The 11638-nt window shown below is 46.1% G+C and overlaps 1 pseudogene; it reads left to right on the forward strand.

Annotated features, from left to right (window-relative positions):
- Nucleotides 1–6627: 6627 nt before the first annotated feature.
- Nucleotides 6628–11638, forward strand: part of LOC117425571 (uncharacterized) — a 6601-nt pseudogene continuing 1590 nt past the window's right edge.

Genomic DNA, 11638 nt, shown 5'->3' on the forward strand with positions numbered 1-11638 from the left:
GCTGCACCATCAGTCCGTCTACGCTGCTAAATGACTGGGTTCAGAAAATGAAGATCCCACCAAGTATAGCAGACAGACGTGGAAACGGGACCTTCATTTGTTAGCGGAGTAGCGTGAGCCGATGTCATGGCACCTTTTATTTGATAGTTTTTTTGTACATTGTATTACGCTGGCCATATGTCCCACGTGACGCTACCAGCAATGTCTTCTTTGAACCGTGAGGTTAGCAGTTTGCATCCAGCCCTCACCTTTCCATTCAATTCAATAGGCAAAGATGCCAATTAAATACAACATGTATAGTGGTATCAGTGGGAGACAGGAAAATACCAATCTGCAAGAAGGCATCAGTTGGTGTTTTCTTTTTACTGCTCACTGGCAATACTCTCAAAATGGTCAAATAAAGAGGAACCTGCTGGAAGATCGGGTACTGATGGTGATGGACTTTTAAAATAAGAATTGATATCCAAAAAATGTATTCATGTGAAGATATCGCAAAAGCTGTTTCCTTGTCAAACAGTCAATTGTTAATCACCTTCAGATGCATCCAGATATCACTAAATGACTCAATGTATCTTGGAAATGTGTTTTTTAATAACTAGAGAAGTGACATTTTGGTCATGAATCAGAAAAGTAAAGTAAAGCATACCACTTTTCTGTGCAATCTGTAGAATACCTATAACCTGTCCAGTCTAGATTTACTTCATTTGAAAAATAAACACTTCACTAGCTCTGGTGCTATTACACGTTGTTTCCATAAGACAAACACATCTTAAAAGTTATTTAAGTGACTAGATACACACATTGCTGAAGGGTCACCTTGACCTGCCAGAATTACACCCAATCTATGATAATGGTGATAGTTTCCTGTGGTGTCACCATGAAGGTCTTAACAACAAAGAAGTTATTATTCTAAAGCCTGTGTTTATGGTCTTTGGAGGGCACAGCCACCCCTGGGACAGTGACACACAACGTCAGCAGTACATTTTAGAGAAATAATAATATGTAACGTTTGTGGGGGAGGGTATCTCCTGTAGTGACTGCAGTCGTGTGTATGAGCAGTGTGGCTGTAGCTAGATCTCGACAGGGGAAACAGTTGTCAGGCTTGGTTGGTGTAGGAATACATCAACAATCCTGTGAGCGCACTGGCACATTAATAAATGTGAGGCTTCCCCTGCTAAGTTATTGTTTATTTCTGGTATTGGGTTGTGTTATTGCCACTAGGCTGAGCACGTGGGGCCAAGCATAGGGGATGGTGGGCAGTGATTGGGTTAAAATTGTGTCTGTCAGTAACAGTAGTAGGAGGGGGTTATAAATACAGCAGAGAAGCCAAAATAAGGGAGCCTAAATGAATACCTACATAAGACAAAGGCATACTATTCCACTTCATTATTGGGTAGAATGATAGACTGTGATATGGTGCTCCTTCTAATTGCTTATAAAAAGGAAAAATATCAAAACAGAAAAACAACCATGAGATGCTTTCATTACACCACAAACCTGAAGGCTGAGTTTGGCACTACACACTGGCCTCATCATCAAAGGAAGAGCTATTGCACCTACTTTATAACAACACCGCCCCCCCCCCCCCCTCCTGTCTAAATTCAATAAATCCATCATAAAAAAATGTAAAAAGCCAAAATACACAACAACGTGGTATTGCAATGTTATTCATTACACTGCACCATGTGGCGGATCAACTATTGCTGTATATAAAGACATATTATCAATGAATCTGAATTTCTAAAGCCATGTTGATGCTGAAATTGTAATAGAAACACTTATTTTTCACTATGTATGTGCCTGTGGCAGAGCGGTTGTGGTCTGGGAGAAGTGTCCAAAAAAAGGAGAGTCCTGTAAATAAGGGAGAGCTGACAGGTCTGCGAGCTGTCCTGGCGTCCAGTGTCTGTGACAATATCGTATGGAAAATACCTTAATATGGCCAATACCCATTGTAACTGGTGGAGGCACCAATGACTTTACATTCTTCAGTACAAGTTAATGGGAGTATCAAAATATAGTACAGGTGCAATCAGCAACCAATCCCCTCGTCAAAATCAAGACAGGTAAGTCTACAATAGTCATAGCATTGGGAACCGTTTTTCAAAATCAAGAAGCAAAAAAATAATATTCACAAAAGCCATACAAGTGAATATGTGCATAGTGAAATGTAGGCACTGAGAAAACTATTAAAACTATAAATTATATTATTAAAAAGCAAGATGTCAATTGTTTTCTTTAGATTCTTACATTTCTTATTGATACAACCGCAAGAGCTTTAGGGCCTCATTCACTAAACGTTGGTAAATGACCAGAATTACCGCGTGGCAAGGGGAAACCACACCGTGCGCAAAAATGAACCAGCGGTAGCTCTATTCACTAAGCTAATTATATGCATAAATAAAGCACGCTAAATGATTCATTTGCAAGTTGTCACAACGCACAGAATTCAGCATGCAGAATTCAACACGCAGAATTATGCATGAGGTTTACACACACTGTATTATAGTATATATATATATATATATATATATATATATATATATATATATATATATATATAAGGGTGCTCGAAAGAAAAGGTAAGTACGGTTCTGAGTTTGTCACAATGGCAGCGACCAAGGAGGACAGAGTGAGGAATCTAAAGTTTACAGACCAGGAGCTAAATGTATTAGCAGAAGAAGTGGTGGGGAATTATGAAAGGCTTTTTGTTGCTGAATCAGAGAACATTAACTACAATGAAACGTTAAGAACAAAATAAATGCACTCCGTAGGAGAAGGGTGAGGGTCTTGTCCCAAATCACAGCGTCCCGTGAGACACTCAAAGCAGAGAAAGTAATTGTTAATGGAACATTTATGTTTAACTGCAAATCAAATAAATATCTGTTTGTTCAACTTGATCTCCCTCTGATTTATTTTGTAATTTTAATCAAAAGTCAGCACAGCACTCAGTCAATTAAAAGTTCACTATTTACATTTCAAAGGGTGTTTAGTGAAACGTCACTTTTTAAACATTAGGTGCCATTTGATTGCTTGTATTTATGACTGCACCTCAACTCGCACTCTGTGTACATTCATTTATTGGACATTTATAGTTTCTTTTGTATATTTTAAAGCTATTTTAAGCATAGCCTACTTAAATATCACAAGTAACTGGTGACTATATAAATATATAAACATAGCTGAAAGTGTTGCATATACACCTGCCTCGTAATCTTCATATATCCCAGGCTGTCTGAGGATGTACGAGTACATTGTAACATTGGAACTCAAGTCGCTATTGAAACCATCTTTAAAAATGAAACAAACTTTTGCTGGAAACAACAGTCATTTAAAATGGACTCTGTTGGCTCCAAAAAAAAGTAACATGCAGACAAAACGATTTTTTAAAAACAATCTTGAATGACATATTCAGCAGCATTTTTAAGTTTTGTAAACTTTTAAAACGAATGCTGACACATTAATTACAATGACTGTGTAATTCCCATAGACTATTTTGCATCTTTTAATCCCAAAATGTTAAACTCATCAGTGTCCTTGTCGCATACAATGCAAACAGACTCAGAATCGTTCATTTTTACATTTAAATATTCTTTGTGTGCTGCATACAGATACTTTCGTCTGATTGTGTCACTGTTAGGTACGGCTCCACAATTCGGGATATTTTTCATTTTAAAAAATTCATAATATTTCATTGACCAGCTGTTGTATCGGTATGCTCCCTGCACAAAGGCTTTCACTAACTCAAACGTGTTGACGTTACATGTTTCTTCACTTTCCGTGCTCTTTTTAAACAATCCTGTGATTGTGACCGGCTCATTCAGTAATTGTTTAGCCTGAACTTCAAGTTTGATTTTCTTGTTTTTGTGTACTGCGCTGTCAAGATGCTTGTCAATGGTACCTTTTCTTAGATCATCCAAAGACACATTACAAGCTGAGCAAAACAGAATCCCACCATCTGCATGCAACGCAGGGCCGGCGTAACGATATAGGCAGAACAGGCGGACGTCTAGGGCAGCAAATTGAAGGGCGCGGCAAAAACAGTACATAATTATACTTCACATGAGCAGTGGTGTAGTGCTGAATCTGGAAGTACGGGAACAATGGGGGGGGGCGGGGTGATCATGCCGGTGCGGTGTCAAGCGAAATCTGGTCTCCCCTGGGAACAGACTCGTGGCTGTTAAGCCCGTTGCTAAGCAAAGGCATTGAAGTTCCTTGCGTATTCAAAGGGAGCGGGGCATTATTGGGTTTCATTTGCCGCACTGGTTGTGTGCCATTTAACCATTTTCATAACACATCGGTAAAGATTCTTTAATTATTTAAAGTTAATTCTTAAGTCAAGGTTCTGCCTATAGAAAAAAGTACCGGAGGATTTGCTCTGCACGATTATATGATCTCTCCTGTGCAGCTCTTCTGCTGGTTCTGTGACAATAAGTGTTACTTTTAACACACGCTGAGGCACTTAGTAAAGTTAGCACCCTTAAGTGAATATGGTTTGCATATCAAATACCTCCCTTGCAGTATTTTGTGACATGATATGCATACATTTCCACACATTAACATTATTCATTATATTTAAATGACTCGAACGCGGTACTTTTTCTACGCTCTTGGTTGCCTGTCACTGGTTAGTGAATACAGCAGGTGTAGAAAGTACGCAATAAAGGGGCTTACTGCGTGCAAAACACATTACCACTGTTTAGTGAATGAGGCCCTTAGTCTAGCACTGTGCAAGTAAAGCATGTGTTACTGGGTAGCTGGCTACAGGCAGGGCACCAGGGTGATTAATCAATGTTTGAGGCTCGAAAAACTAAAAGTCATGCTGATCAATAATCCATTAATTGTTGCGTGTCCAGAATATGGGGATACATGGAGGACTCTGTCCATGTTGGTTGACTTTTTGATACCGATATCTCTAATTGTGTATTTACAGCATGGCAGTTTGTTTTTGCTATAATGCCAATATCACAGCTTGGAGATGGCATACATTAAAGAGAACGGTTTGGATTCTACAAGCCTTTTTCAAGTTTCAAGAAGCAAGGAGGCTTGTTACAGTTAATACAACCTTTCTGGAATGGAAAACACGGCAAATTGGAAGAAGAAATTGTTGTTATTTATGCAGTGCATTACTAACAAAAAAATAATTGCACACAGTTTTTGTTATTTGGTACTTTTACAAAAGAATCCAAAATAAAACAACCCTGAGACCTTACAAGACTGTGGTGGGTTCATTTGTTCTACACCTCACATACATCCCCTGCCACAGCAGTACATTCAATAAGCAAGGTGGCAGAATGAAAACGTGTTAGCATATGTATTTAGGGAATGATAGTCATTATGTCAACCAAGGCCTTGGATAGGAGATGGTGCTGCTAAAGAGGGAGGGGGAGGAGTGTCTGAAATGTCACCACGGACGGAAGGAGCTAAGTGCCAGCTTTTAAGCAACGGTGATAGTCCAATGAGGGAAGAAGAGGAGTGGTCGTCTCGCATCTAGAAACCTCTAGTAAGGCCTTTTATAGAAATTAAGTCTCAGTATCATGAAAAGGTATGTCACCGTGATCTTTATCCACCTTATGTAAAAATGTGACATGCAAAGTGAAATAAAGTTCCTTCCTATATTCTACAGAACAACATGTGAGGTAAAAAAAACTGTATTCCGCTCTCCATGCATATACAATCCCATCAGAGGGTAATACGATTTCTATCTGAAGGATATTCTCAGGTTACTGTGGGTGTCCATCATATGGAAGGCTAAAGCATTATAAATCTCTATGAAATCTATACAGAAGACGAGATTACTTCTGAAAATGTAGTTTGGCTAGCCCCTTGATGGTAGAGCAGTTCCAGCCTTTGAGAATCCCAGCCAAGCCTTAAAACTGCAATGTCTGTCCCACAATCATATTGAGTTATATTAAAATAGAAAAGGACTTTGTGGCCAGCAAAGACCAATTGGACTAATCCCAGGGTTGAGAGGTTGAGAAACTGAATGGGTTCCTGGTGATCTAAGGGGTATGGCATAAGATCATATGTTTGGCCCAGCAGAAAGTTACAGATGAAATGAAGGTCCACACAACTCTACTACTGGCAGGCTCTGCTTGACAGGTCCAGGTTGAATTGCCAGGGATTTCAAATAAGGATTGAAGTGCACTTGCAAAGATAGTGCCATGGTCCCTCTCCCTGAAAGAGCACTACATTCGCAAATCAGCAACATTTAATTTTAAAAACACAAACACTGGCAAATTCAGACAGCATGCTGCTGACATGCATCTTCTTGGCAAAGCTCTTCAACACGTCTCAAGTTGTGACTTGCTGCGTCTGCTTAGATTGTGCTGCCTGGCTCTGTACATGTCAGAGCCAGTATTGCACGTCAGGGCAGGGTGGCAGCCCAACACAAGCTCATGTCTAACATTCACAAGACTGTTCAAATAAAATCCCAGCAGATTAATAACTAAAAGAATAAAGCTGAAGAAACAGAATCAAAAAGTCCTTCACATATAGACACACACACACACACATTGTACAGGACCTTATAAACCTCATCGAATTTTAGGCACTGGCTGATGCAAGCAGGGTTGCCAAAGGATACTGACACTTTGCAATGGAATAACGACTACGAGTACGGAATGTGTTTGTGGTAAGGTCTGCAAGAACCCGCGTGGCCTGAAGATCCACCAGGCCAGGATGAAATGCGTGCAGGTGGTGCATGCGACACAGCGCACAGGAATCATTCCTGGTGAGACGCAGGAGGAGCCAGGCCCGGAGTCACCCCACAGTGCCCGGAACCTCCAAGTGAAGCAAGCTCCAACCTCACGCAGAGCATCGGAACAGCGGTGGGTCAAGTGGCCTCTAGCCAACAAGGAGAAAGAGTGGTTCCAGTTCGATGAAGATGCTGACACAGTCCTTGAAGTAACAGCCAAAGGTGAAGCAGACAGACGTCTCCAGACAATGACGACAATCATTGTTAGCCTGGCTGCAGAGAGGTTTGGCACAGAGGAGAAGAAAACAGTGAAGGCCTGTGGCAAAGTGCCCCGCCCCTGTGTGCATTTGTGTGATCTGTGTTGTATGTTGCGTGCGTGTGTGTGTTAATGTTGGTGTATAGATTGGTACACGGGATATAAACGGGTCTGTGTTTCACGTGTGTGTAAAGTGTATAATTATATTTAGGCACGAGGATGGCACATCACTTCACGTGCAGATAAAATGTGTATAATGTGTGGCACGGGGTTGCACGTAATGAATTCACGTGCTGGGATTCAAGTGAGTAATTAATTAGTAATTGAATCCCAGCACAACAGTATATATAGATGCACAGTTTCACTCAGTCGGGGTTGGTGTTCGGTGAGTGGAGAACGGGAGAGAGAGAAGGAGAAAAGTAAAGTAAAGTAATTAGTGTTATCTGCTCACCGTGTTTGTCCGTTTGTCTGTTCACTGTTTAGTCCATTTTGTTTATATGTTTCTTTTGGCGTCAAGTGCCGTGTCCTGTTTTGTATTCCATTGTTCAAACCTTTTATTTGTTAATAAACGCTGAGTGCAGCCATTGCACTCAGCTCATCACATCACCGTCTCTGTGTTCCTTTTCTGGTCTGACGCCACCCACTCTGGCCGTCTTTGTGACACGTGGTGTCAGAAGTGGGATAACAGCGCCTCCAAGCGTCAGACCAGGAGAGGGGGTTTTGTGTTAAAAAAAAAAAAAAAAAAAAAAAAAAAAAAAAAAAAAAAAAAAAAAAAAAAAAAAAAAAAAAAAAAAACCACAGGACTGGTTTCAAAAAAAAAAAAAAAAAGTGAAAATGGAAGGCTGGAGAGACGGCTGCCGGGACCTGGAGGACCTCCTCGGGGGCCTCGAGGACCAAGGCTGGTGCATGGCCTGTGGAGTCTACGGACACACGGTGGCGATCTGCCCCTTCCAAGGTGAGGAGGAGGAGGAACCGGCCCAGGAGAGGAAGGTGGGGAGGAGGAGTAAGAAGAGAAGGGGGAAAGGAAAGCTGCAGCAGCAACAGCAACCACAACACCAGCTGGAGGAACAGCAGCCCGGGTGTTACTGCTGTGCTGAGCCTGGGCATTCCAGCACCAACTGCCCCTGGTACCCCCTCGGACAGCTACCCCAACGATGCCCCATCTGCAGAGGTGAGCACTTCGTGGCCCACTGCCCTGTCCATCAGGAGAGGGAGGAGCAGGGGTCGCCTCAGTCTCCACGACCAGCAGGGGAGGGTAGACTGCTGCTCCCACCGCCCCAACCACAACTGCAACAGCGGCCAGAGGAGCCAGAGAACCTGTTCCCCTGGTGCACCTGGTGCGGAGAGGTGGATCACCGCTGGAGGGACTGCTCCGAGGTGCCACCGAGCTGGTGCGGGCGATGTGAGGAAGGGGGACATGACTGGTCAGGATGCCCCTATGCCAGCTCGCCAGTGCCCAAGCGGAAGGAGCCTGAACGTCCTACGCCTGAGTGGGAGGAGCCTGAACGTCCTACGCCTGAGTGGGAGGAGCTCGAACGTCCTACGCCTGAGTGGGAGGAGCCCGAACGTCCTACGCCTGAGTGGGAGGAGCCCGAACGTCCTACGCCTGAGTGGGGGGAGCCCGAACGTCCACAGCCCAAGAGGGGGGAGTCGGTGCGTCCACAGCCCAAAAGGGAGGAGACGGTGCGTCCACAGCCCAAAAGGGAGGAGTCGGTGCGTCCACAGCCCAAAAGGGAGGAGTCGGTGCGTCCACAGCCCAAAGGGAGGCAAGTCGGGGCTTCCACAGCTCTGGGACCCAAGCCACCAGCAGAGGGAAAATGCCTGCTGGTTCAGTCCCAAGAGCCGGAAGGGGAGGAGTTACAGGCCCAACCCCCTGGAAATTTTTGGGGGGGAGAGGGGCAGGAGGCTGGTGTCCCCCAGCAGCCTCTATTCATGCTGCTGAAGGCAGCACGGCGCGCACCAGCCCAGCCGCCACAGCGGAGGGAGCCAGCGCCGCCAGGAGCAGAGGAGCTGCCTCTGCCTCCGCCACCTCCACCGCTTCCTCCACTAGGAGCAGAGGAGCAAGAGCTGCCTCTGCCTCCACCACCACCAGGAGCAGAGGAGCAGGAGCTGCCTCTGCCTCCGCCACCTCCACCGCTTCCTCCACTAGGAGCAGAGGAGCAGGAGCTGCCTCTGCCTCCACCACCGCCAGGAGCAGAGGAGCAGGAGCTGCCTCTGCCTCCACCACTTCCAGGAGCAGAGGAGCAGGAGCTGCCTCTGCCTCCACCACCTCCAGGAGCAGAGGAGCAGGAGCTGCCTCTGCCTCCACCACCTCCAGGAGCAGAGGAGCAGGAGCTGCCTCTGCCTCCACCACCGCCAGGAGCAGAGGAGCTGAAGCTGCCTCTGCCTCCACCACCGCCAGGAGCAGAGGAGCTGGAGCTGCCTCTGCCTCCGCCACCGCCCGGAGCAGAGGAGCAGGAGCTGCCTCTGCTGCCCGTACCTCCGCAGGGAGTACGGTGGCCGGAGCCCCAGAAAGGGGAGCTGCCGGCCACGAAGAAGGGGGAGGAGGTCTGGAGACCACTTTCCCCAGCAGCAGTTTCGCTGCAGGAGTTCTTGTGGCCGGAGCCCCACAGGAGGGAGCTGCCGGCTACGAAGAAGGGGGAGGTCGGGGGACCACCTGCCCCCGCAGCTTTTTCGCTGCAGGATGGGACCAACAGGCGGTCAGCCGTGCCACTACCGGCAGGGGTGCTGACAGCATTGCCAGCCAAGGGCCCACTGAAGCCTCCCTTCCCAGCCCGAGACTTTGTTCTGGACTGCTGGGTTTTTAAGGGGGGAGGTGGCCGTTGAGGCCATGTGTGCTGCGCACAAGGGGGGGTATATGTGGCAAAGTGCCCCGCCCCTGTGTGCATTTGTGTGATCTGTGTTGTATGTTGCGTGCGTGTGTGTGTTAATGTTGGTGTATAGATTGGTACACGGGATATAAACGGGTCTGTGTTTCACGTGTGTGTAAAGTGTATAATTATATTTAGGCACGAGGATGGCACATCACTTCACGTGCAGATAAAATGTGTATAATGTGTGGCACGGGGTTGCACGTAATGAATTCACGTGCTGGGATTCAAGTGAGTAATTAATTAGTAATTGAATCCCAGCACAACAGTATATATAGATGCACAGTTTCACTCAGTCGGGGTTGGTGTTCGGTGAGTGGAGAACGGGAGAGAGAGAAGGAGAAAAGTAAAGTAAAGTAATTAGTGTTATCTGCTCACCGTGTTTGTCCGTTTGTCTGTTCACTGTTTAGTCCATTTTGTTTATATGTTTCTTTTGGCGTCAAGTGCCGTGTCCTGTTTTGTATTCCATTGTTCAAACCTTTTATTTGTTAATAAACGCTGAGTGCAGCCATTGCACTCAGCTCATCACATCACCGTCTCTGTGTTCCTTTTCTGGTCTGACGCCACCCACTCTGGCCGTCTTTGTGACAAGGCCCCATACAATATGAGCAAGAGAGCGGCAAAGATCCACCAGATAAGGCAGGAGTTGAGGACCGTGAGACGACAGTTTAAGGAGGCGAGTGAGGAAGAGAGAGGAGCCCTGTTAGAGCTACGCAACATCATCAGGAAGAAGCTCATAACCTTGCGGAGAGCTGAGTGGCATAGAAGGCGCAGGAAAGAGAGGGCCAGGAAGCGGGCTGCCTTTTTACCAAATCCATTTGGATTCACCAAACAGCTGCTAGGGCCGAAGCGAAGTGGCCACCTTACCTGCTCCAAAGATGAGATCGACAACCATCTCCGTAGCACTTATAGCGACACGGCCAGAGAGCAAGAGCTGGAGCACTGCAAGGCCTTGATAGTTCCACCAGTACCAACCACGGAGTTCGACAAGAAGGAGCCCAGTTGAAAGGAGGCACAGGAGGTTGTCAAGAGGGCAAGAGCAAGCTCAGCCCCTGGACCGAGTGGTGTGCCCTACAAGGTCTACAAACGCTGCCCGAAGCTACTACATCGGCTCTGGAGAATCTTGAAGGTGATCTGGAGGAGGGGCAAAGTCGCTCAACAGTGGAGATGTGCAGAAGGTGTATGGATTCCAAAGGAAGAGAACTCGAAGGACATCGACCAGTTCAGAACCATCTTGCTGCTCAGTGTTGAAGGAAAGATATTCTTCAGCGTTGTGGCCAGGCATCTGACAGACTACCTCCTGAAGAATTTCTACATTGACACATCAGTCCAGAAAGGAGGGATCCCGAAGGTGCCAGGGTGCCTGGAGCACACAGGCGTGGTCACGCAGCTAATCAGGGAAGCCCGGGAGAACAGAGGAGACCTTGTTGTGCTGTGGTTGGACCTCACGAATGCCTATGGCTCCATACCCCACAAACTGGTTGGAGTGGCTTTGGATCGGCACCATGTCCCAGGTAAGATCAGGGATCTCATACTGGACTACTACAACAGTTTGAGTTTGAGAGTCACCTCAGGGTCCATAACATCAGAATGGCACATGCTTGAGAAGGGAATCATCACTGGCTGCACCATTTCAGTGATCCTGTTCGCCCTTGCCATGAACATGCTGGTGAAGTCAGCTGAGGTGGAATGCAGAGGCCCGTTGACCAAGTCTGGTGTGCGACAACCTCCTATCAGAGCCTTCATGGACGACCTGACCGTGACAACAACATCTGTCCCAGGAAGTAGGTGGATTCTGAAGGGATTGGAAAAGCTTGT

This window comes from Acipenser ruthenus, chromosome 20 (assembly GCF_902713425.1).
Source record: "Acipenser ruthenus chromosome 20, fAciRut3.2 maternal haplotype, whole genome shotgun sequence".
Lineage (NCBI taxonomy): Eukaryota > Metazoa > Chordata > Actinopteri > Acipenseriformes > Acipenseridae > Acipenser > Acipenser ruthenus.